This window comes from Falco naumanni, chromosome 4, assembly GCF_017639655.2.
Source record: "Falco naumanni isolate bFalNau1 chromosome 4, bFalNau1.pat, whole genome shotgun sequence".
NCBI lineage: Eukaryota > Metazoa > Chordata > Aves > Falconiformes > Falconidae > Falco > Falco naumanni.
Window position 1 is genome coordinate 35,583,267 of NC_054057.1, and position 27,317 is coordinate 35,610,583.

The 27,317-nt window shown below is 41.8% G+C and overlaps 1 protein-coding gene across 8 annotated transcripts in view; it reads right to left on the reverse strand.

The window, feature by feature from the left end:
• The window catches only part of DYNC1I1 (dynein cytoplasmic 1 intermediate chain 1), a 193,604-nt gene that overhangs the window by 122,337 nt on the left and 43,950 nt on the right, over nucleotides 1–27,317 (reverse strand). The window lies entirely within an intron of this gene.

Here is a 27,317-nt window from a genome sequence, read left to right on the forward strand (position 1 = left end):
CACCTCCTGAAGGCAGATCATTCCACCATAGATTCTTATGTTGTTGCTGTCTAGAGATGTCCCTGACTATACAGGCAACCCCAGCAACTAACATAAACAAGGCACTTCACAGCAAGCTGGGTAAGACAGACGCTGTGTTCAGTGATCAGTCGCAGCTGGGGTCTGAAGGGGCTGGCTCAAAGAACAACAAACACAGCATCCCTTAAAGTCTTCACCATGAGCACCCAGCAAAACATTAGGAGAGCACCTTCTCCAAACTAATCACCGAACCTGCTGGGCATCATCATTCTTACCCACTTCTTATGAGTGGCAGTTTTGGTCTCCTGCTACTTTTATCTACGTGGACTTGATCCACTGGTGAATATAAGAAAGGCTTACATTTGGAGGGCCAGCTGATGATGAGGGCACATTTCAGGTACTGGTGTGTCCTCAACACTGAGCTGCTAAGCTGCAGCTTGAAATTGCTATTGCACTATACAAGAACAAGAGAATAATCTGTGCAACTGAACAGCAGCAAATTCAAACTTGAAAGGAGGAAATACTTTTTTCAAATAAGGTGTAATTGGACCTTGGAGCTCATTATGACAGGATGTTGCTGGGGTTATGGTCTTATGAGAGGGTAGGCATGTACCGAAACAGTAGTAATATCCAGGGTTGTAATAGTTAACGCTAAAAGGAAGAGTATGGGAACAAAAATGAAACCTTATGCTTCAGGATTTAAAGCAATCTCAATTTACTAAGACAGATCTTTTCTGAGTGTGATGAAAAGAGGGAGAAATTATCCACCTCTGCCTGCTCTGTGTCACTGAAACCTTTCTCTGAAATACGTCGTTCTGGATGTTGAAAATAAGAGTACTACACTGGATGGATCTCAGACTTGATCCAAGCCCGCATTTATGATACCAAATATCTCCTATATATTGTACTGTTGACTGTTTACTACAATAAGATGGTACTGTATGTGAGGTGTTTTTCTTTAAGGGCAGGACACTCAGATGGATTAATTAACTATTTGTTTATTTGTTTACTTTAGTGTCAAAGATGTCTTTTCAAGCCACCTATATATTCTGTTCACATAAAGTGTAGTTAGACTTTGGAGCTCATTATCACATGATCTCCCTGGGGTATATGTATGTAAGAAAAGATTTTGCATTTCTAGCTGTCTCTGAGGACCACAGGGATCACAGTTCAGACAGTTTAGGCAAGGATATTCCTCTGGGAGAACGGCAGGATGTGAACAACTCCCACTGACACTGGCAGAGGCAGCACATACAAAATGAGGGTACACGCAGCCCAAAAGAAAATGCTAAGGGCAACAAGGGAGGGTTGTACATACCCACAGAGAAGGTTTCAGACATTTTAAAATAAGATGGGTTATTGTTAGTATGAGGTGAGAAATTTTCCCCTCATCAATTAATAGAAGGGCTGGAATACAGAACATGCTGACTTATGTATTTTGCTGGCGAAATAATTGGAAATACTTTCTTATTGAAAAGGAGACAAGTGGATTTAAAACATATCATGTTTTTAGATGACTAAGTTTCCTCTGTATGGAAGAAGAGGTATAAATATTGCATTTGAAAAATGCCATGTTGATAAAAAAGCTACGGTTTCACCAATATAAAATATGAATGTAAACAACATGTCTGTCAGACGTGGCTATAACATACTGCTTAACACTGCTAACTTATAATATGCACCTATTATTGTTAGTTCTCTTAATGAAAGAAAGACACTGCATAAATTCTTGAACACATGTTTCACTTTTCCAGCTGCCTTGTGCTGTAGAACATCATGCTAACAAGAAGTGATGCTAACAAGAAGCTAAAACCAGTGTAGCAAATGGGGCATTTAAATATATATAAACATACAGACATTCATACATAAATAGAAACTGGCTATTTTGGGGAAATGAATAGATCCCTAGACAGACATATTTTAGTTTAATATTACCAATATTTTCCTACATGGTAACCATTTCAGTCCTGCTTAATCAGAAAAAAAAAATGGTTATGCTCACTGCTAAAATGGAAAGTCAATATTCAGCTATCATCTCTTATAGGTTCAATATGAAATTTTGTCTGTCAAGCACAGAGAGCAAAAAGAATATGAATTTTGGCATTTTTTCCTCAGTCACTTCAAATTGAGACTTGACACCTATACCTGCTAGCAAAAGGTGCATGTTCATGTTCAGACCATTTCCATACAGACTACCACCATGCAATGGCACCGGCAGTGTCAGAAACCCCAAAACTCTTTCTTTTAACGTTTTAAAAAAATCCATCACCAAACAGGTTTTATTTTCACTGTTTCAAAGAGATTATTTTTGTTCTTTCCTGCACCATAGTCCATGTTTTCTGCTATGATTTTCAGTCTCCACTCAAGTACAAAGCATCTACATCATTATTTACTGAGAACGGTGGCTCAGTGTTGTAGCAGGGTGGCAAACCTCTGTCTAACCACCACATCATAAAGATGGTATTCCATTTGCACTTCACACTAAACACTGACTACAAAGTCATATGCAAGCATTAAGCTATACTCTTTCTTTTGAAACAGAAACAAAAACCTAAAATGAAACAAGGGGACTGCATAAAAGGTTGAGATGTTAAATACTTGATGATGATTACTAAGAAGTCTGTAGGCTTGAGTATCTGATTAAGCAGAGCGGGGAAAATGACCCTTTGAACTTATAACCTACTGGGGGTGGTTTCTACTGCAATAACACCCTGTTTAAACCCTATGGCTACAGTACATCTGTGGTTCACTGGCTATAATTACAGCTTTAATACTGTAACTGTAGCAAACAAGTCCCATGGTGTATTAGACTAAACACACAAGGCATTTTGTCCTCTTGACTACAGCCTGTTTAATGGCATTTCAGGCTCCAGCACGTAAGTCTGCTCTTGGCCACGCACTCCCAAGCAGTTAAAGTTGGCCTGAGCTGGTTCCAGAGGAACACTGATCCAGCCCAACTGGGCATTGGACAATTACTTGAGAATATCATTTAGGGCTGAAACTGATATTTATCTAGTGATTGAAATCAGTTGGGAACTCAGTTACTGTTGTGTCAGCATTATGTCTTTCCTGGAGCCTTCGGCACTGTTGGTTTGGCTTGTTCCTACACTGGGCATTTACAGCTGGGCTGACGTGGCAGCTGAAGCAGCAGCACACCAAGTGTATTTGTTTGTGTTTTTTATTATACTTCACTCTTTATCCTGGCCTCCCTCCTGAAAAAAAAACAAAAACACAACCCACATCAGGAGAACTGAACTCACTTTGACTATCCTTTCCCCTCCTTTTCAGGAGCTCCCCCCTCACCATGCATCACAGGCAAAAGTCCAGCCCAGAGCCAGGGACTCGCTTGGAGCCTCTTTTGCCAAACATGTTGCAATATGCAGCCTCCTCTCGACAGCTTCCCAAACAGAAATTGGTGTCTACTTGGGGTGAGTGACCTATTGAAACGATTTAAATGTGATGTTTCCCTCTGCCTTGATCAGATGTCTGGCTTTATCTCCGCTGTTAGGGATTGGCTGGTGGAGCTCCTGCTGCTGTGTCTCAGGATGCATGTAGGTAGACCTCTGTAATCCCCCTTTAGTGAGAGGTTTCATCTATCCAGCCCTGCCCAACCAACCTTTGAATAGCTTTCAGTCTTCCTTAAATCTAAACACTAAAATGAGTCATTAGCTGTCGTTAGCCTTGTCCTGACCCTCAGAGTAGAAGCCAGTTTTTCTTTCCCAAGTAGGATTTTAGTTTTTTTTTTCCTTCAGTAAAATACAATTTTTCCAGTTTTCTGACTATATCACTTGGTCAGTGAAACTTCATGGTTCTTTTAATGCCTCCCACAGTTGGACATTTCTCTTACTGACTGTACTTTTCTTTTTGGCATCTTCCTTCAAACCCATTGTTCAGTATTTTCTCCTACATACCAAGTTTATCGAAATGCAGAGCGACCCTGAATACAAAGGAGACCTGAGATTTTGTCTGCAGGGTGGATAGGTGCTGATCTCTAAGGCAAGGCCATTCTTTTGCTTCCCCACTGTCCATCCCTGAGGCTCTGTTCCTCTGTAAGCCCGCTCCCTTCCTCAGCTCCTACTTTGTAACTGTACCCTCCCATCACCATGAAACACCTGCATTCCCATTCTCACTTCCTCAGCTGGAAAGCCCAGGAACACTCCTCTGTTCCTGCAGGTACTGCAGAGGCTTGAAGGGAGCATGCTGTTTACTTGCCTCTCTGTTACGTAAAAAGTCCAAGTTCCTGACCACAAAAAACCCACAGTGAATATAAGGCAAGTATATTCTTAGGGCAACTATCTGGAGGGGATTTTTTTAAATTATTATTATTATTTTTTAAATCTAGGAGAAATGGTACATTTTATAAATACCCAACAGTAGCTTACACCACCAACTAAAGTTTGGTTTCCATTGTTTCCACTAGCTGCAGGTAGAGTGCAATCACAGACACTTACTATCTTGTACCACAACTACCAGCCAAAACAGCCATGGTCATTTCCTTAAAATATTGGAAGATTATTTGGCACACAATTTGGCCAAGGAAAGAAGACTGCATATGAATATTTAGACTCCCGCTACACCCTCAAAAAATGTAGGTTAGAACTTTAAAAATAATATATTGCCCCTAATAATAATAATAATTCACAGCGTTGCAAGTACCTTTCAACCTAGGTTATCAAATAACTTTACAAAGGCAGTTAAGTAAGTATCATTATGTCTATTCTACTCTGAGGTGACAATGACTTTGTGTCAGTTATAACTGCAGAACAATCCAATACTTATCCATTATTCAGCCTCCCAAAATAACCTGTAATTCTCTAAGCAACTCTAACAGGAAAATGAAGTTACAAATAGGGCAACTGAATGATTCATCCAACAGTGAATTTAACAGCTTATTCTCCTAATGGGCAGAATTACCACTACATTGCACTCCTGCTGCAAATGGTAACAACTTGCACTTTTGCAGCATCTTTTAACCTGAACGATTGCAAAGCACCGGACAAACTCTCTGCGGTAACAGCTAAGGACTGCCACATGGCAGCATAAGGCAGCCACCTCTGGGAAGGAATGTAGATAGCATACTGAAGCAGAAAATTAAAGAAAAAAACCACACAAACATTAGCTTCTTTAAAGGAAAGCTGGAAAAGGGCATAAATTCTCCTTAGTGTAGAAATCTAGCAGAGCTCTTTTTGGTAGGTGACATGAAAGTTATGGTGAGACAATCAGTTGAAAAACTCTGTGGGGTTCCCTAAATAAACACAAAAGCCAGGGCCCCAGCAGGTGGCCAAGTTTGATATTCAAATCATTAACATTTTACATGTGGAGTTTTCATTAGGACAAGGTTACCACATGATGGACAATCTGTATATATTTGCAGATGTGGCATGCAGGGAAGTCAAACCTGGGCAAGGAGCATAATTCACAGCAATCTCTCTGCCCAAGAATAGCTGAAGGCAATGTCCAATCAAAGTACTGTCAGTGCAGTGCTCAGCGAATAAATGAGTTGCTTTGACAGGAAATTCCAACAGCAATTTTAATTCTGATCAGGCTTCAGGAAGTGGAAAGAATAAAAACACATCAATTATAGTGACAGGAAGTTTTAAATCACATGGCAAGCAGCTGCTGCCAAGGGACACATCTGCCAGCTTTGTTAAGCAGTATGGTATTTTGGTGTGACCAAAATTTTACACCAAAATTTTACAGGCTGACATCAGTCCCTAATTGTATGTTATCGCACTACAAGGGTAAAGAAAATGACACAGTGCAGACAGCGCACCGTCATTACAACAAATCAGAGACCACTTTTTTTTTTTTTAAATCCTGACCCAAAACGAGCATATTTATAACAACTTCAGAACACACCACCAACTAATGATACGAAGCCCGTGCACGTCTACCTCGATAAAGCAGGAGATCCCAGCAGCAAGGCAAAGAGACTATTTCCTGAATCAGCCTTAGGCTGAAGAATGGTCAGCACTTTAATCATTTTACATACATTTACAATATTGATTAATGAAAAAAGGCAATGTCACCACTGAGATAAATCAGTGGTGCACCGAGAAGAAGCCTAAAGAACTGTTTGATAGCAAGTACTTATTACATGGCGCAGACTTAGTATCTACCAAACAGCTTCCTTTAGCTATAGGGTTAGGTGCTTTTCCATGTTCCCTGTGCAGTACCAGGTCTGCCTGAATGAATGAATGAATTCCAGACTAGATTTCTTATGGCAGAGCCTAATTAAGCTGGCCTGGGTATGGTATCGTGGGGCTGGGATGGGCAGGCGGAGGACGTCTCAGGCTAAGTTGTGGATTTTCCTCCTATGGCATTATGGTTCAAATGGCTGTAACTTCAGGGCAAATCATTCAAGTGGATGCAAATTGTTCTGGCCTCAGTTTCAGGTACACTGAAGCTGGTTTATACAGTACTGGCACTGGAGAAGGGCATTAATGCTAATGTAAATGTGATTTATAGTCTGACACAATGCTGTAAAGCAGCCCAGCTATCAATGGGATTTAGATCCCTAGAGTAAAAGCTTGATCACACCTTTGTCAATGGAGATTTTGTAATTGGTTTCAGTGAGTATTTCTGCCCTACAGTCTGTATTGCATTTGCGTGGCAAGGTTTTGGTAGCGGGAGGGCTACAGGGGTGGCTTCGGTGAGAAGCTGCTAGAAGCAGCTGGCTCCAAGATGGACCTGCTGTTGGCCAAGGCTGAGCCCATCAGCAACAGTGGTAATGACTCTAGGATAACATATTTTACAGGGAAATTGCTGCTGTGCAATAGCAGCCGGATGAAAAGAGTGAGAATACGTGAGAGCAACAACTCTGCAGAACACCAAGGTCAGTGAAGAAGGAAAGGGAAGAGGTGCTCCAGGCACCAGAGCAGCACCCTCTGCAGCCCCAGTGAGGGAGGCTGTAACCCTGCAGCCCATGGAGGTCTACAGTGGAGCAGATCTCCACCTGCAGCCTGTGGAAGACCCCACACTGGAGCAGGTGTGTGCCCAAAGGAGGCCGTGACCCCAGGGGAAGCCCGCGCTGGAGCAGGTTTGCTGGCAGGACCTGTGGATGCATGGAGAGAAGAGCCCACACTGGAGCAGGTTTGCTGCCAGGACTTGTGGCCTCACAGGGGACCCACGCTGGAGCAGTCCATTCCTGAAGGACTGCACCCCGTGGAAGGGACCCATGCTGAAGCAGTTTGTAAAGAACTGCAGTCTGTGGGAAGGACTCATGTTGGAGAAGTTAATGGAAGACCATCTCCTGTGGGAGGAACCCCACGCTGGAGCAGGGGCAGAGTGCGAGGAGCCTCCCCCTGAGGAGGACGGAGCAGCAGAGACAACATGTGATGAACTGAAGGCAACCCCATGCGCTTGTGCGGAGGAGGTGGAGAAAATTGGGGGTAAAGTGAAGCCTGGGAAGATGGGAGGGGCGAGGGGAAGTGTTTTTAAGATTTGGTGTTATTTCTCATTATCCTACTCTGATTTGATTGGTAATAAATTAATTTTCCTGAATCAAGTCTGTTTTGCTCGTGACAGTAATTGGTGAACGATCTCTCCCCGTCCTTATCCTGACCCACGAGCCTTTCGTTATATTTTTCTCTCCCCTGTCCAGCTGAGGAGGGGAGTGACAGGATGGCTGTGGTGGGGACGTGGTGTCCTGCCAGGGCCAACCCACCAGACTCCGAGAAGAGAACAGCTATCACTAGCTACCTGACACATGCCTACAGAAGAATAGTTGGATGTGGCAAGTGCCACTCAATCCAAAGTGACCAAAAAAGTGTGTTGAATTGCCAAATAATGCTTGACTCATATCCTACACAGATAATTGATTTACATCCTCCACAAGTGAATTAAATTCTCTGCTACAGAGCTTCCTGGCCTGAGTAACTCCTACTGTCCCTTCACTGAAATGACCAAGAGTGAGTGTCAAAGGGCTCAGAGCTGGAGACTTTGCTTTTCAGATGGACAGATAAGTATAGGACAGAAAAATTTGTCCTCAGAAAAGGAGATGCTTGTGAGTTTGGCTAACCACAAGGACACAGATAGCACAGTATTTTCCAAACTGCAGAAAAGAATACTCTAACAAAATTGACAGAAATACTTATGCAGATTTAGCAAACATCACCAAAACGTGTGCCATTTTGAAAATACTGGCAAGCTTTGTATAAAGTTCTGCTTTTCAAAGAGAATATTTTTCAATTAAAAGACTACTGAAGGAAAGATTTAAACAAATTCTACATAAAATTCTTCATCATGTCTTTGGAGGCAGTGTGAATATTGGATTCCAAAACAAAGAAAAAAACCCTGTCAAGATAAGACATGATACATCTTTTTATTTCATTTTAACTTCTACTTAAATAGTAAATGAAGCTAAAACATAAAAGTGCTGTTTCCTGCATAATTATCCGCATTCAAATCTCTCCTCAGGAGAGATTCTGTGGGCTTTGATCCAGGGATTTTCAAGCATTTAAGGAGGATACAGGAGCCAAATCTCATATTTCTTCTGAAGAAAATATGGTCCTTATGCTTTTAAAGACATTCCGCACACGGACAGTCTGGCCTGAAGCCAGAGAAAAAGAAAAATACAGGCAGACTTCTTAAATGTCTATTATTTTTGTGAGTCTGTTTCTATTATTTTTTATCTTTGTAAGATTCTCTTTATATTCTGATAGCATCAGTGTTTCCAACCCAAGAACACTTAAAGGACAGCTATAGTATATCTTACTAATTGTCCATATTTTTCATCAAAATTACCCTATTTCACCCTAAAATGCCATGTCAGTCTATGTATATGCAGATATATCTTTTCCAATGATTGTGCAATATTTGAAGTACAAAGCTATGAAATAATCTACTAAAAATCACTTCACTCTCACTGCATGCTGCTGCCCTGCAACAATACATATCACAGTGACAGTAAGCTTAGAAGAGTGTGAGAAACTCATCTTTAAAGAGTCGGGCTGAGTCCTAACACACTTTTAAAGTAAGCAAAGAAAAGGAAATGGACGTTTGTATATACAGACAGGTATGCAAAATACCCCCTAATGACTACTCTAGCACTAAATCACTTTGTACTTCAATAAGTCTCTAAAAATGGATGAAAGTGTGAGCAGCACAGATTTCCTGTTTCTTTTTCCCAGTGTTGTCCCACCAACAGTTACTATGAAGATATGTGCACAGATTTGCTTCCAGCAAATCCAGCATTGCCCAAATCACCTAGAAGTTTCCCACTCAGGTCACCTAGAAGAGTACCTCGAAGGACAGGTGCCTCCTGTGGCACATCCTTAGATGTGTACCTTGGCTGCACCTTAACTACCTACCAGAATGTTCTCAGCAGCACCATTTTATGCAATAGCCTTGTTCACAGTAAGGACTGTGGCAGGCTGGGTTGCACTTCATCCTTCAGCTGAATTGAGAAAGCTTCCCCTTTTTCAAGCTAAGCTCATTCTTCAGTCCTCAGTGTTGGTGTGGCAGTTTCATGTGCCAATAAAACCTGTTATAAATCAGACCCTCTTGCATCTTCCTCCTTTGTTAATTAGCCACTTTGTGCAAAGTATCTACAAACCATGGAAATAAATCTCTGGTTTCAGTGGTTTTAATTCTTTCCCGTTTGATTTCTTCTCTCTGCTTTTAACAGCAAGACTATAACCAGCACCTGGACTTCAACACTTTCTTATGGCCCTGATTTTCTGCTTATGCCCTCAAAAGACCCACTGGTCCACTGTCAAGACTGTCAGTGTTCACAGGCTGGTGAAACACCAAGTGCGTCATGGGCATATGCAGCTGAAACTCAGCCCTTGTAGTCCCAAGCCTTTGTCCTTCTCAGGTTTCTTTTACTTTGTTCCCAACACTGCTTGCCAAAAGGAACTCCAGGAACAAAGGCTACTAGTTAAACATAATGTTGTTTTAGAGCTGGAGACCAGAGGAATACAGACAGGAGCCTCAAAGCCTGACCACTTGACAACACTAACCAAAGGCAACGAGCAGCACCAGTTTACTAGAGGGTGAGTTATAAAGCCTTTGATGTCTTGACTGATACTGCTTAGTGAAGTGCACATCCCCATGTTGCATGATGAAATTATGACCTTAGAGCTGTGTGATCTTCCTTTCATCTACAGCTCTGCCCACCTCCAGACAGACTTCCCATGCCTGGATGCACAGCGTGGCAGTTCTGAGACTGCCACCTTCACTCCCAGCATAAATCAAGGTTGTTCTGATTTACACTGCACAATATCTAGTCTGCCAGCTGACAACAAACAAAACACAGTGTGACCAGGCACTCAGCTGCTGGTACATTTAGTCCAAGAGCTCTCTGTGTTGACTGACAGAAGCTTTATCTTCACTGAAAGGTACACTGCAGCTGATCAGACCAGGTTTATTTCTTATTTACTCTAAAGAGCAAAACTGCAGCTGAGACTGCAATCAGAGCATCTGGAATCAGAAGCAATGCAACAAGATGACTCAGCCTGTGGTCAGACTTCTTCCAGCACAGGATGTCATCTCCTCGCATCCGTTTCCTCCACCACCTCCAGAAGCATCCTCTTAATTTCTTAGGAAAATACAGGTATGTCTTTCTGGTTTTCAGGACTTCCCCTTCATTATTTCTTTATTCTTTACAATCTGTTATTCATCCACCTGCTTTTTCTATTTGTTTTGATTTTTCATCCATCACTATCACCAGGAGTATTTTTTAGCTTATGATGCTCCTGTGCCTCTTCAGCTCCTTGTTATTCCATGAAGCACCAAATGTAACCTTTTTTCAGTATTTTCTTCAAAGACTTCTGATTTAGCATATGACTGGTCCTCTCCTGTGGCATTTTGTTTCTTCATCAGTTGGGGAACAACACATATGGTGATTTACTGCTGTTACTACTATTGGCTAATCCTTGGAAAACTGTGTTAAAAGATTACAGGTGGATTCAAAACCTGAAATCCCTCCCTCCAAGTAAAAAGTCTCATCCCCAGACAACCACTGGGTATTGGTTTTCCAACTAATACACTGAAGGTTCAGAACCTGGAAAGTCTCTCCTCTTAGTCACCTTCCAGTGAGGCCATATAAAGAACTCTCATCACCTCAATGAGCTGGTCAGTGACATAAAAGGGTGATGCTGGCACATGGTAATTTTGCAACCAGTGTCCTATCCAATTCCTCACAACCATTAAAACAAGAGGAATCATTTATAATGATGCCTTTCAACATTCATCGAAGTTTTTTCAGTCTCTGCAAAACCACTGAAAGTTTGTAGACTCCATTACTGAGACCTCTCCTTATAGAGATGTGATTCCTCCAAAGTCCTGTTCCTTTGGTCCAAGGCATCTTGCTTCATTCATTCCTTCCCTAAGGAACTTGTTGAAGATTCTTGCACAACTTAGATCTCAGCATCCAAAGAACCGCAAAAAGACAGCTCTATTTCAGTTTGACCACACCCAGACTCAAGATTTTGAAAAGCAAGTGCTTAAAACAAATCAACAGCTTACCTCTTTTAGCAAGACCTTGTTTCTTGACAGAAGAAATACTGACTGAACACAGATTGCAGGAAAGGAAGACAGGTCATTGCCCTTTTAAGGGACACTGCATGAAAGCCCCACCAGCACCAGAGATTCAGAGGACTAGAATTCCACTAACTCTAACCAGTGCTGCGAATGACCCAGCTTGTTGCAGTGTCTCAGCATGTCTCATAAAATGCACTGAAACATTTGCTAACAGGACTATCTGCATGCTATTGTTCATTTTTATTACAGCAGCCCTAGGAGTGTCCATCAGTATCAGGATCTTGTGCCTGGTACAGATGTCAGCTTTCAGTGTGTAAACCAGAGTCCAGATTATTCAACTTCCTACTCCCAATATAAGCAGTCAAATAGCAAGACCCTTTCATGTCGATGTGCCATTTGTACAGACAAACGCTCAGCAGCATGGGTCATAAAAGCTAGCCCACAAGGACTGTTTCTGGGGGGGGAAAAAAAGATTCTTAAACTTATTTTAAGATTCATATCTATGCATTCATGCATGTGCGTTTAACCATATACATAATTCACTTAAGTTTAAGAGTCCTGCTTTTAAATACTTCACCACTGTGTCATACCATGGAAACTACCTCAGGGCTACTAGGAAGGGGGTTCAAACATCCCTCATATAAAACACATCATTATGCATTAGAGGAAACTTCATTCACCAGAGAAGAATGGCACACCAGCTGGAGGTGAACACCATAAACCACATAAAGTTTTAATTAAATTCATTAAAAAGTCTTTGTCTCTCACTGTGTTTGGAGGCAGATAGAACCCTTTAACAATGGCTAGCACACAATCAGGTTTGTCAAAACTAATAATAATACAAAAGCATTTGCTTACCCTGGGACATTTTGAAAAAGTCTGGGTAAGTGTATTATTTTTAATATGGGGCATTTATAAATTATTGCAAGATGTGGCCAGTTGTGGAGCAGAGTTGCTGTTTCTATTGTTCATTGGATTGATAAAAGGTGTTAATAATAAAAGGCACATTTTTAGCAGTTGACAAAGTGAATCAACCTGAAATATAGGAAAGAAGCATATTTTCCCCTTAAAACAGATAAATACATCTTCCCCCCGCCCTTAAAAAAAAAATAATATATATACATATATATATGTATGTGTGTGTGTGTGTGTTATGTTCATCTGCCCACCTTTCTTAACTTTGTTTTAAGAATCACAATAGAAAAATCCAGGTAATCTCGCTCTTCTTGCGGGTTGGACTAGATGATTTTTAAAGGTCCCTTCCAACCCAAACCATTCTAAACCAAACTACAGAATACAATCCTATGATTTTATATATATATACACACACACACAATTGGTAGGGCCTGTTCTCATAGGACAAGGGGTAATGGTTTTAGACTACAAGAAAGTAGATTTAGATCAGAAATACAGAAGAATTTTTTTACAATGAGGATGGTGAAACACTGGAACAGGTTGCCCAGAGGTGGTAGGTGCCCCATCCCTGGGGACATTCAGTCAGGTTGGATGGGGGTCTAGTTGAAGATGTCCCTGCTCATTGCAGGGAAGTTGGACTAGATAACCTTTAAAAAGGTCCCTTCTGACCCAAACAATCCTATGATTCTATGATAAATAAAACAATTTTTCATGATCAGTATTTCTTTACAGCATGTCTTCTATACCCCATACTGTTAAGTATGATACCCAATTATATTTCCTGCCCTTCAGAGCTTGCAGTCTGTCACCAAAGCAGGATACAACAAATGAATGTTACAGCACCAGACCTCCTCCTGCAAACACATACATGCCTGATGTAAGACAATCAGATATACCAGGGGGACTAATCATGAGCACAGAGCATGCATAAATATTTGCAGGATTAAGCCTACTAACCAGGGTAAAAGAGGATAGCTATGTGGTTGCTTAGCTCTTATGTAAATGACTTTGTTTTTCAAAGCTGGAAAGCCTTGCAAAATACTTTTATGTTTAATCAAATCCAAATAAAATGATTCTACAGTTTACTGAAGGGCTTCACATGATGAATCAGTGACAATGTCAGCTATTTAGACTCATGGCAAGCACTTAATTTTGGTCCCAGTCCAGGTCCCATTTTAGTCAGTGGGAGTCCTTTCTCCGATTGCAACATGAGCCTTTGTTACTAAATTATCTCAAGCTGATGAACTGTGAAACAGAAAAGTTACTTTTACTAACCATTCCTAATCCAGACTTCTTAAGGGATAATTGTAAACTAGTACTAATTCAGTAATTAGGTCTGAAAACATATTCACTGCATAGTTAATACCTAAGGGTTGGGTATTCATTTTTCATACTTCATCAAGACGCTCCGATACAAGAAATATCACAGGTCAAATCACAACCTTTGTGATACAGTTGAAAGTGGGGAAAAAGCAGACAAAAGTATATATTCCCCATTTTACACCTCACTAAACAGACTTGTGGCTTTGTCCATTTCATAGTCACGGTGCTACAAATTTTAGATTTAGATCTGTATCCACTTGATGCTCAGTGCTCTTTGGGGCAAGGAATTTGATGGGCTGTAGTCCTACCTTTATCGCAAGGCATATGCCTTGAGCAAAACGTGACAGCAACATCCATCTGAGCAGCTATACAATAGAAAAATTAGCTTGGTGGATTAAAATCAATGTTAGCACATGAAGCATAGCATTGAGTCTACACAATGAAGTATTGACTAGTACAAAAACACTATTTAATTGAAGAAACAAAAAAGCAAAGTAATTTTCTATTTTTTCTCTGTTCTACTGCCTTTAAATATCAGCTGTAGAAGTTCTGTCCTCAATTACACAGGTTTCAGAGGAAAATAAGATGCCTGCTTTTTCACTTTGCTTTCACACAGGCACAACAATCAACTTCAAAAGAGAATAGCAAAGAGATGAAGGAGCTGAAGAAAAGAAAGAGCAATAACAATAGTCCCAAAACTGTTTCAAGGGTTGACAGAAGAACACTGAGCAACACATTTGCCCATGTTCACATCACAAAATGTTGGGAATTATCTCATCTTATCTCAATCATCTAAAAATGAAGCTTATAATTTAAATGCATTGCCTAAGTCCTGTAGGCAATGGAGAAAGGCACAGATAGAAGGTAATTCTGCCAGTGTTATGATAAATACAATAGGTAGGGTAAATGACCTTCTGGAAGGGTCTGTCTCACTCTTTTGGCCATAGGAAGTCCACACAAATAGGCTAGGCCCCTCAAGGTAGAGCTATTGCGTGTGATTACACTGAAATGTTGAGATATCTCAACAAGGATGCAACTAGTTAACTTGGGTACTAGCATCAGTCATGCTGCCAGATCAGGTAGCTTTGTAACAGCTAAAAAACCCAGTCAATTTGGCTGCTGTGAGACCACTTCATCTTTAAACTGTTAGTGGTCTCCGCTATGGGTAAATGAAGACATACACCTATATCTCTGTGGTGACTGTAACTCACTTGGTGATTTACTCTCAAGTACACATACAGATTGTAACAAAGATAAGACTCCTGACATTCACTCCATTGCTCTGTCCCCAAGGTATCGTTTGCTAGGTGGTGAGAGCTTGTGGTGGTCAGCTTTATGTAAGCATCTACATGTATCTGTACATCTATAGATGTAATATAGATAGATAATATATTATCTAAATGTTGCCTCTATAGCTATACCTCTAGGTAAATACTTAAGTAACTATATAAATGTATCTACAAATTTTTAACACAGTTCAGTCCATAGATTAGAGAGACAAAAGTAGAAAAGGGAGACCAGATTCACCTCCTGTTCACTCCTTGACTCTGTAATGCTATATCTTGGGAATCACAGGACAGATGTCTCCCAAGCATAGAGTATCAGCAGTGCACTTGTTCTTGCACACCCAACCTTAACTCTGTCCAAGGCCTTTTTGAAAATGGAAGCTCAGTTCACTGGACACCTTTTCATGACTGCACAACTGAGACTGAGATGTAAATTTACTGTATCTTAGCTTAAACAACAACTCTTACACCCTTAAAAGGTATGCAAACACTTCAGTGCCGACCTCCTAGGAAACCTTCCTGTTTGGAAATCCACAACCCTGAATCCAAGCTTTCCACATTACCCAATGCAGCAAAGACTAAAATGTAGACAAGGAGAGATTCTTATTCCTGACCAGTCCAAACTGTAAGCGTGTTATATCACATCCAGCTCACATCTGGACCAAATGAAGTAGTTCCATTGGCCTGGAAGCTTGGGCACAGACTGAAAGACAGTCTGGCTAGGGTCCAGATCCTGCCTCATAAGGCTGTGTTGTGTTCGGTTTTCTTGGCCTCAGTTATCCCTCCAAGTGAATCCCATCATGTCTCACACTCACAGGTAAGAAGTCTGTGAAATGCATGCCAGAAGAGTTCATGGCATCTCATTGTGTAAGATGATGGGGTAACTACTGCAGTGAAGTGTGAGCCTGATAAGAAACAATATGGGTACAACTGACTGCTCCAAAAGATTCTGATGTTTTAACATGGGAGGTGATATGACCCAGTCCATACCATTTGGCACAGTTGTCATGGACCATTCTCTGAGATCACCATCAAAAATACATAGCCTGTGTAGCTGACCTGACAGGAACCAAGCTTCTACCTCTGGTCTAGGCAAGCATCTACCACTTCTCAGCACCCTCAGCAATGGATCTCCTCCAAGGTAAGGAATCTATCACCAGATTTTCTATCACCAAAAATCACAAGAGGGACCGAAACTAGGCAATAACTTTAAAACATTGTCTCAGATCCATAAACGCCAAGGTAACAAAGGATGCCTGCTCTAGATATCCAGAAACAAATCAGCCCTACCTCATTATGATAACGAACACTCAGCTACAATATTGAACACTACGCTTCTGGTGTCTGGTCCAACAAAAAACTTATCCCACCTCACCTAGCACTTTACTGATTAAAGTAAAGCATTTGCCTATTCGGCAAAGCAAAGGCTTGATATCAGGCATGTCATACAAGACACATCCAAATTCTGGCTACTAAGCTACCAGTTTTTCTAAGTGCAGTAGGTATTGGATGTAGGTGACAAGGTTTTGGTGGGGGGGGGGCTGCAGGGGTGGCCTCTATGAGAATAGACCAGGGGCTGCCCTGGGACAGACACAGATGTTTCCATAGCAGGCCCACCACAGGAACAATTGAGACCATCAGCCATGATGCTGGTGCCTCTTGGAAAACATAGAGAAGAAAAGACAAAACACCACAGGGCAAAGAAAGGAATGAGAGGGAAAAAAAAGTGTGAGAGAGAGCCCTGTGAGCACCATATAGGAGAAGAAAGGGATGAATGAGGTGCTCCAGGGGCCAGAGCAGATATTCCCCTGCAGACTATGGAGACACCATGGTGGAGCAGTTATTTCCCTGCAGCCCGTGGAGAGAATGATGGCAGAGTGGATACCCACACTGTAGCCCATGGAGGATGCCACACTGGAGTACATGGATATTTCCTGAAGGAACTGTGGTCCATGGAAAGCCCACGGTGAAGCAGGTTTGTCTAAAAGGACTGCAGCCCATAGGGAAAACCCACACTGGAGCAGGGGAAAAGTGTGAGGAGAAAGAAGTGGCAGGGAGGAACTGCTATGGACTGATCACAACCCCCTATACTCAGCCCCCTGAGCCTCTCAAGGTGGAGAGGAGGTAGAGGAGCTGGGAACGAAGAAGTGAAGCTGATCCTGGGAAAAAGAAGAGCAGGAAAGTTTTTCCTTCAATTTTGTCTCTGTTTCTCACCATTCAAATCTATATTAATTGGCAATAAACTGAATTAATGTTCCCTAAGCCATGCCTGTTTTGCACATGATGGTAACTGGTAAGTGATCCCCCATCCTTATTTCAACCCATGAGCTTTATCATCTTATTTTCCCCCCTGTCTTGTTCAGAAAGGGGGAGTAAGAGAGTGGCTGAGTGGGCAAATGAACATACCACAACATATAGGTCCCTCAGCTTCCATTTGGGAAGACAACAGGTCAAGGCAACTTTGAGACTCCACTCTGGAAGGTTGGCTGGAGCTGTGTTTTCAACCTGCATATTATCTGTGATGCACCATCAGTGTATAGAGTTTTTCACACAGTCACAGGCAAAATCTTCAGTGCTCTCTGTGTTTCACAGCAGGTGAATGGTTGTTTTGAGCCTCTTGTAGATGAGTAACTGCTGCAGCCTAGGATAGGGACAGTAAGACCTGAATGTCTAGCTGGAGATGATGAGGAACAAAATACGAAACAACCATGATTAAGGGCTAAAATCTCAAAAATTCTCCAGCTCTGCAGTTAGGGCCAGACTTTCAAAAAATGTTCAGCTCCAAACCAAGTAGTGAGATCTGAAAGAGTCCTCAAAACCCAGCAGCTGCTACAAGACCAGTGAGACTATTCGTAAGTGCAGGGATCTGCTTGTGCCAAACTTAGAGGAGCTGGACGCATTTTGAGCTCTGATGTGGCAAACTTTACAAGGCAAATGAGGTGAGGGGAAAGAAAAAAAAAAAAAAAAAAAAAAAAAAAAAGAAAAGAGCATCCACAGCAACAACATGCAATTATAGACTTAGAAGCTTCAAGGTTGAGTGCAACATATTTTAGAAGACTAATTATTATATTCTCACTTCCTGTGGGCCTTAAGTAGGGCATTAACTTGAAGAAAGAGCAAGGACTCTTTTGGAGGTTTATAGCTAGGACATAATTCTAAATTAATTGTGGCTCAGAGTGAATTTATGCTAAGTTTATTTAAAATAAGATAGATGGGCAAGCGGCAGCCAGGGTCTGGTTAAAAAGTGACATTATTTGTGGAGACAGTCTATTGTATTGCAGCAAAAGAGAATTCCATCTTCTATTAATAGCAGCCAGTGGGAATTCACGCTGAGACTTTTACTTCAGTGACATATCCATTTCATTAAAAGTTTCTTAACCCAGATCTTTTCTTCAGTTTTCATAGTAACTCTTAGTGTGTGTGAGCGAGAAAAAGGAACCTCTGGAAAGGATCCAGCTACTACTGATTTTGAAGGAGGGATTCTCAAGTACTTCAGATGAGATCTACAATTCATCATCGTAATAAATACAGCATGGCTTTACACAGCCTTGGGAGCAGCTCTTGGGAAGGAGAAGGGGGGGGGGGGGTAGGGTTGCCGTTGGAGGGCTCTGCCCAGATGCTTGGGTCAGGCGGTGAAGATAACACTCGCCGAACAAAGACCCAGCTTGGGGTGCATCCCCATTCGTCTTTACAGCCCAGCTTGGGGTGCATCCCCATTCATCTTTACGGCGGTAATAACGTGGGGTGTGGCGAAGCCTCTTCACTCCGCCTAACCCAGCCACTTGGCTCCCTCTCCAGTCGGTCTGAGGGCAAGCAGCTGACACTCCATCCAAGGCAGGTGGCCTCTCCTATGGAAATGAGCCAATTAAAGGAGGCTATAGAGGGGCACAATTGGCCAGCTTCTTAAGCTGTGGCTCAGCTATAGAAGAGAAGATAGAGAGGTGATGAACAGAAGAATTTTCAGCTGCATAATTTTTGTCCCAGTACATTCGCAGCATGAGTTGAAACAGAGGAAGGGGTTTTGGCATGTGAATCTTTTTCCTTTCTTTGAGTTGCAAGTGCCAAGAAACAAATAGAGAAGTGTGAAGTAACACAGCAGTGGGTTTTTTTCTGTACATCTTTTTAACACTACTAATAAAGGGGTTTCCACGTATGGCCTGTGCCTATTTCATCCCAGATTTTGTATCTACTTACAGGATTAGAAAGATTAAGTGCTAATTAGAGCACTGAGGATTAGTAACTGCTACTTCTGCAATGCACATTTTTCTTAATCTTGTCTTTAAGTCTGGTGGAGATTGGTCCGTGTTACAAAGCCAGAGTTTGCCAAAGGTTACTAAACATGGAATAGAAGGTGCTGGGTATTATTTTTCTTGTATATAGTGAATAGGCTTCATCCATTAGGTTAAAGAAGGAAGTACAGGGATGGTAGGAAAAAGCATGCTTTGGAAACAAAGAAATGCGTCTTCGTTGTTCTGTTGGAAGCAATGTTAACCCAAATTTCCCCCTTTTTACATTTTCATATCCATAAGTTCTAATTTGAGCACTGTAATATGTACAACGCATTGTTAATTCAAAGTATGTTCAAATACTACTGAAATGATACATACGGTACAGTGAGAACTAGGAACGTTAAAATGGCAAATAAGAGAAAAATTGGCCACTTTTTTCACTGACTATTGACTGGGAAATGGTGCTGTTAATTAGTGGGATAGTTGCCTTCTGTTCTTACATTAAAGCTCAGTTTCCTGACTTTTATATATATATATATAATATACTATACTGATAGTCATATATTTGCAAATAAGTTTAGAACTGTTTGGTTGCTTGAGGGGAGCACATAACAAATCAGCTAATTTATGACAGTTGTTCATGTGTGAAGCATGGCCAGGATCTTTTTGAGAGAGGACAGACTTAGAGGAAGGTTTTAATTTCCAGCCAACAAAGGAACCATTTTGCATACAGGTGTTACAGGGCTTCTCTCTGAATTCATGGATTGCTGTTAGTTTCAGATGTCAGGACAGAAAGATGGGTCAAAGACACTATGAGATGACTTGCAGCTAGTTAAAGGAGTTTGAGGTCAAGGCTGCTAACATCAGAACTCTTGTTTTCCACCAAGTGACACCAGATGTACCAGGATCCCATTCAATGACGTATTTCCCAACTGAAGGAGCAGGTTAGGTTCTGCACAAGCGGGCTGACTACAATATTTTATTTTTTTTATTAGCCTCCCATCTCTTGGGTGGAGGATGAGATCCACTTGCTCAAAAGCACAGAGCAAGGATAATCCATTAGGATCAAGCAGGATCTGCAAGGAGAGGTGGTAGAGCACAGACCTTCTCCATGCTGTCTGCAGAGGCTATGAAGTAGTACTCCTTCCACACACAGAATGACAGTTGCACAACAGTCCCCTCTGAGGCAGCCACAGCCTAAAAGCTAGTTCCTCATTCACTGAGAAGGCAGTTAAGCTTTCTGGTTTGACCCTCATCTTCTAGAGCCTGAATAGTTTAGAGAAGGTGTAGGCACAGTTGTGACTAAGTCTGTTGCTTTCCTTCTAACCTTGTAAAGAATTATTAGATATGTTTCCTGGGCTTGCATTTAATGCAGAGGTACCTCATGCAAGAGACACTAGGGTTTGCAGAAAGCAGCCACTTTGGAGAAGGAAACTCCCATGCATGTGGGCTTGATTTTCAGAAGACCTTCCCAAGATTTTAAGATTGTGAAGGAGCTGCAGAGTCAAAACACTGTCCCTGTGTAATGAAATGATAAGGAACAAAGTCTAAGATTCCTAGAGTTTTCCTTCCTCAGACCTCATGCTGTGTATGACCAGAGCCAATCTTCTGTGCTAAATCAGTTTTCAGTAGATAATTCCCAGAAAATTGATAATGCTTAATAAATTATCAGATCTGTCTGTTCAAAACAGTTTTGCATTAAGAGGGCTCTCTGCTGAAAAATACCTGAAGACCATCCTAATTATATGAAAAACTCTTCTCCAGAAGTCTTTAGAGGGGACCTGGAAGGAAAGAGAATGGAAGCAAATACTGCAGCAATGATCACTGATAAATGTACTGGTAGATCGTGGATGTAACAAGACATCTTTTAGAAATGGAGTGGGACTGTCTTACAGAAATCCTGGTTTTGCCCATGTATGCAATATATATCAGGATATTTGATGTCTCCTCCTGCCCTCAAACACCAAACTGTGTATGACCATATATTACAGCCTCTTCATTCTTCCTCCCAGAAGAAACCCTTGTCAGTGTCAAATACATTATTCTGCACAACAAAACCTGAAGAAACACATTTTTAAAAGCCAAGACCTTAACCTAATTATGTACTACTTAGAATTATCATGAGTCAGCCGGTGAAAAAAGCCTTTAGCGGTATACACCTGACATCTGTAGCTTGGTAGGACCAGAACACAGATCCACCACATCTGGTACCTGCCTGATGTGGCTGGCCTGGAGAATATGTATTTTAACAAACTGTACTTTACTAATTGTACTTCAAGAAAGGATTGGCCAGAACAAGGGACTGTAGCCGATTTCACTAGTGTATGATAACCTGAATGTTTGTCATAATACCTACAACTGATTTTTTAAGGCTTTTTTTTTTTCATTTCTAGATAATATTCCCCCACACACACTTTTTTATGTAACAGTTTTGTCTCTTCTCACACTTCTTTCATCAGCACTGACATTCGCACAGCTTTTCAGTCATACAACTCAAGCATCTTCTGCTAAGTATTATTCTGCAGGTCACACCAGCATCCCTCCCTCCCCTCCAGCACCCCTCAGGCACGACATGTCAGTTCATCGCTTCACCACCAGAGGGCGCTGCCGGAATAACTTTGAAATGTTCTGAAAGATTCTGCCCAATTTAAATAAAGTAAATAAATAAATAAAACAAATACTTCACCTTTGAAATCTTGTTATTTAGAAAAGGGGATACAGTTGTGACAGGCATAAAAGGCAGTTATTGAGAGACTGTTATACAGTTCAATGCCTCAAATCTTTGCTCCGCTTTCTTCTAGTCTCATCCAATCTTGTACAGTCTGGTACAACAGCACAAAATAAGCTTTGTTGATTTAATCAAACAATGCTGTCTTGACATAGGGTGTTTATGCCAACTATTGAGATCCACAGGATGACCCGGATGGACTGAGGTTTGAGAGGAAAAGGCAAACTAGATTTTTATAGCTAACTAAAACAACTCAGTGATACATGATACTGCCTAGGGTAGACCATAATATTTAGAAAATTAGTGTCCATTAGTACTAATACGGAGGCTTTGTATCTTTAAAAACAGCACTTCTGCTTGAATACTGATTCATCTTTAGGTTATGTCCTCTTTTTAGTAGTGATTTCTATCCCAGTTCTGCTCTGCTTTCCAACACAGCTTTTGTTTACAACAGAGGGTCTCTGCTTTCCCCCCAGTTATCTATCACACACATTTTCATGTATCCTGACACACATGTTGCATGCATGGTGGTGCACAAATGTGCATCTGCATTTTCCATTAAATGAGGGGCTCAAAGCTATTCTTGGGTCCAGACTTGTTTTGTCCTCTTCAGACTGGAGCTGAGCTCTAAGATTCTCGGCAAGGGAAAAGCCAAAGTAAGCTCTTTAACTTAACCCCCAGCTTCTGATCCATGAGGTTTAGACAGATGGGGCATGGGAAAGCTGAAGTATGATCTTGCTTAGCTCTGGGACTGGCTTTCCTTAAGTACAGCATGCATTCACAAAGCTAGAGCTGAGCTACAGTCAGACACAAGAAAGCACAGCAGGCCTGGTACAGAATTTGCTGTGCTAAAGGTCTGCTGCACATTATCCTATGGGACAGGCAGAGCCAGAGCCCCACAGTGATTAAACCTGGAAATCTCAGCCCCTAACAATCAAACTAAAAATAAATTTATTTATGGATGTTATCATGGAACATCCAGGCGCCTGACTTCTTTTCATAGTATTGTGGCTTGTCAGTCCTAGTCACAGGTAACTAACTCCTCATTCAGTTACCAAAACTCAAAGTAGGACACAGCCCTCACACAGTGTCAGTGTATGACACTTTGTCACACCCTGTTTACTCAGTAATGAGAAACCTGCATTAATATGCTGACATGAAGCGCTCTATCAAGCTAGTCAGTGAAGAATTAGTCAATGCACTCAGCGGCACCTAGAGAGTTTTGGTTCACACTACAATAGTCACATTTGATATCACACACAGACACCTCAACTCATGTGACTTGGTCTCATGAGCCTCAGACTGTGAGCAGAAATGCCCTCTCCCCCCTCAATGCTTTAAAAAGGGTAACTTTCAGAAACATTAGTTCAGAGAGTTACAGCGTCAGAGAGATGCAGAAGCCAGCTCAGCCTCTGGAGTTTCCCCTCCGTTTTGCCACTTTGTTCCAGACTACTTCCAAATGAAATAGTGAGCTTATTTTCCCTCTTTCCCCAACAGCCAAAATATCCTCAGTGTTTGAATACAGCAGATAAACAGATGGATCATGGGCCTAAACTGCATTCTTTGCCAGAACTGGGCAAAGATTTGTGATGTATCCTGCTTGGGAAGTGAGTATGTTAACACGTTTGTTTTCCTCACATGAACAACCATCTGTTGAAGATGATAAACAGGTGAAGTACATAGGACCCCCGTTGTTCTATAAAGTCAGATCTTCTTCCCCTGTATACGGGATCTACTTTTTCAAAAATGCACTTCAGACTAACCCATTTGCAGTGACAGTCTGAAAGGCTAGAAAAGTAAGAACATCTCATTTTATCGATGAAGAAAGAGCTTCTACTTCTCCGAAGAGAAATAACAACATTCCTGACACTGGCCAGCAAAGCCAGAGAGGTCACAGGCCTTCACCTTCTTCCTGCCCCACTGTTTTTGAGGGGAACCAGATCAGAGGAGTATCTCCCTTCTCAGTGTGGGGACAGTGTGACATTTTCCTCCCTGAGACTTTACCTCCTGGCCCATTAGAGAGCAGGACAACAGCAAGCTGAAACAGAGGCAGGTACCCAGCAGAGCTTGAATGTGCAGGCTGTTTTCCTATCTGTAAAGGAAGCTTGCAGGCAGATACACGGATCTCCTTCCACTGCTGTATGGCAGTGATGGATTCATCCTGGGCAGAGGTCAGGCCATGGCTTTTCTGTTGCTGCTTTCTCCCAGGTGTACCTTCAGCAAAGGGCAGTTCTGAAGTGCTCTGGAGGGTCCAACCATCGAAGGCTACGTGGGGCTGCTATTCTGGGGCAATGTCAGAGTCTCTATACAGTGAAGGAATGTGTCCCAGAGACCTCTCAGAAAACATTTGGCATAGTCTAGGTCTTAACTCCAGAACGCAAAAGACAGCACAAGTGAAATGTCTCTCAGTGCCTACAACTACCTAAATCCAAGTTCAATTATAGAAGGAGGAAGAGAAAAGAACACTTTTTTCTCAGGCTCCAGAGCCAAGATCTGGGTCTGGGTGTTTTTGAAGCCATCCTACAAGGAAGAAAAGGCTGAAGCTTACTGTGACCTAAAAAAAGCAAAAGAATTAGGTATTTGTGATCAAAGGGTTGAATGATGCATATACACATCTCCCTAAATAATAGAGTGGGTGGGGGAAATGGCATGTCATTATTCCTCTGAAATAAAGTGAATTACCTGTTCTGAAAAAGAGGAGTTGATCTGTTTTTATACAGTGAGGAATAATGCCACATTATTTCTTCTAAAATTAGCAGCTGACATACTGAGACTTCATTGCTTATAGCATCTGGCTCTCTGGCACTACACCGTACTTGTCACAATGAAGCTTTCCTTTGCCAGTTGTATAAGGTTTGGTGGGGAACTACCATTACCAAAGACCTACATTCACTGAGCTGCACAACAGCCATAGGTCTAAGGTACCTCAGAGTTTCTTTTTTCCTTTCTAGAGAAGCAATGTGCAGAAAAACTGATACAAACATTTCAGAAAAGCTGCAGAACTTTGAAAGGACTCAAAGTCCTCTTTCAGTGGCTTAATCATAGGAAAGATCTTTCCAACCAGCTGTACAGTTTATTAGCTGTCTTCCAAAAAACATGCAAGCGTATCACAATCTCATCCTAAAATTCTGCATTTTGACATTTCCAGTGACCAAGGCAGGCAGCAAAAGACTCAATTCCGAAAGCTGATGTCAGACTCATCTAAGTCAATAAGGGGTTTCTTTTTTCTTTTCTCAAACTCTAAGGCTTCAGAAACTGAGTAACTGAGCACATAACCATAGTAATGGCTGAACAATTTACCTTGAAAAGATAATGGCTGTATTTTATCACATGAATGCATAGGAACAGTGCGGAGACTGCTCCTCGGAACTGCTCTCCTGAGGAATTCCCCTCTGTTTGCTGTTCATGTTTAGAGTGACAGTAGGAAGGGCCCAGCATTCATAAAGAGGCCTGGGGAATTCAAAACCCGAGAATTCATTTCCATTAGACCTGGGAGACCAAAATCACAGAGCTTATTTATCCCCTACAGTTTCCAATTAAATAACATTCCAATGGCATAACCAGACTTTCCCGACTTTCCGTGATGGGTGCAGGGCCATGCTCACATCCAAGTTGTGTGCAGAGGATTCCCTAGCAGCAGTTGGAAAGGAAATACAAGTTAAACTTTCTCTCCCACACACATCTGAGGGAAACGATCGTGTGATATTTTCTCAGTGTTTCATTTTAAAACTTTACTTCCGTCGATGGTTTTTCCTTAACCGTGACGACACAGAGAACATGAAAGGTAATAAATCCAGTCACCAAACCCACTTACACCCTTTGACCTTCCCCTCACAGGATTGCCCTGGGCAGTTTGAAGTTCATGGCTCTGCACTGATCTTCTCTCATACAAGTGAGGAAAAAGAGCTTCCTCTGTCGGAAGACCCAGACAAGCCACACTGCCCTCTGTGCCTGCTGCCCTGACTGCCAGGCTCCACAGCAGCACACCCTTTTGGCTTTTTGAAGGGTAGGAGATTGTCCTCTTGTCTAGACAAGAAAATGATTTTGTAATATTTGAAGAGCTCCTTGGAAAAAAACAAGAACAACTTACTGGAAGAAGTTGCTTCCTCAGGAGAGGTTGGCCTGTTCAGAGTCATGTCAGCTAACGACGTGGGAGTTGCAGGCCCGAGAGAGGTGAACACATCCAAGCCATGTCTCCACCTCCCCATATCCATAGCCTGCACTGGACAAAGGCCCTGCGCCAGGGACGAAGGACATCCTCTCCATCAGATCTAACAGTGTGTCCATGACGATGCCCCAGGGTTGAGCACCTACTGGTCTCAAGCCAGGAGGGCAACACCACAGGGACAAACCCCATCTTCTCGAGGCTTCAGCAGCCCCAGAGAGATGAGGGGAGACAAGCTGGATCAAACAAGGGCAGCTCCTGAGGCAACCTCTCCTTCTAAAGTGGCATGGCTGTCAGGACATGCTTGCTTATGAAGCAGCACCCAAGCAACAGGGTTGTGGACACTCGAAGGCACTATTTCAGACAACAGATGACCAGAGTAAACTTGTGGTCTGGGAAAGTAGAATCTGAGTATCTAGCTCAGCAGTTTTCATTTCTGGTTTCTTAAAGGCAGACCTTGTAACCCAGTTGCAGAAAAAAAAGATGGCTATGTTTATCACTGTATCTTCCCTGACAGTAACTTATATTTACACAGATGTACCCACACACCTTTTGCAACCTACTCAAATCTTCTTCTGTATGGAGCCTGATGGAGTCCTACACTATTTGCTTCAGGAAAGCACCCAATTGCTGAACTTCCCTTAATCCTTCATTGCTAATGGCAAAAATTACAGTCAAGACTGTCTTCAGTTTTTCTTATTCTACCTGCTCTGCAGTAGTATGTAAATTACATCAGTCTAATATAGTTTTACATTCAGTTTAAATGGTTTCAACTGACCTGCAACCAGTGTTCTGCAGTACAACACTGGCAAGTGTGCAGTCTGAGAAACAGGTAGATCAGCACTCCCCTACTAACCACGCCACATGTTTACTTATCAACAGGAAAGCCAAAAGCTAACAAACAGCTCCATGAGTACAGATAACAGATTCGTCAGCAGAGAGAAAGCAGGACTGTCCACATCAGAGTAGGTAAGCCTCCTTTTTCAGCATGTGGAGCTAAACTATAACTTCTCCTAAGATTCATCTGCTGGAGGGAGACGCTATTACACTGACCAAATATCCAATGACAACTTTCCATCGCACCATTACAAAGCACAACTCCCTTGAGAAAGCAAGAAAAATGGAACAAACCACTATTTTAATTACATTCATAATGATTTATTTGAAAA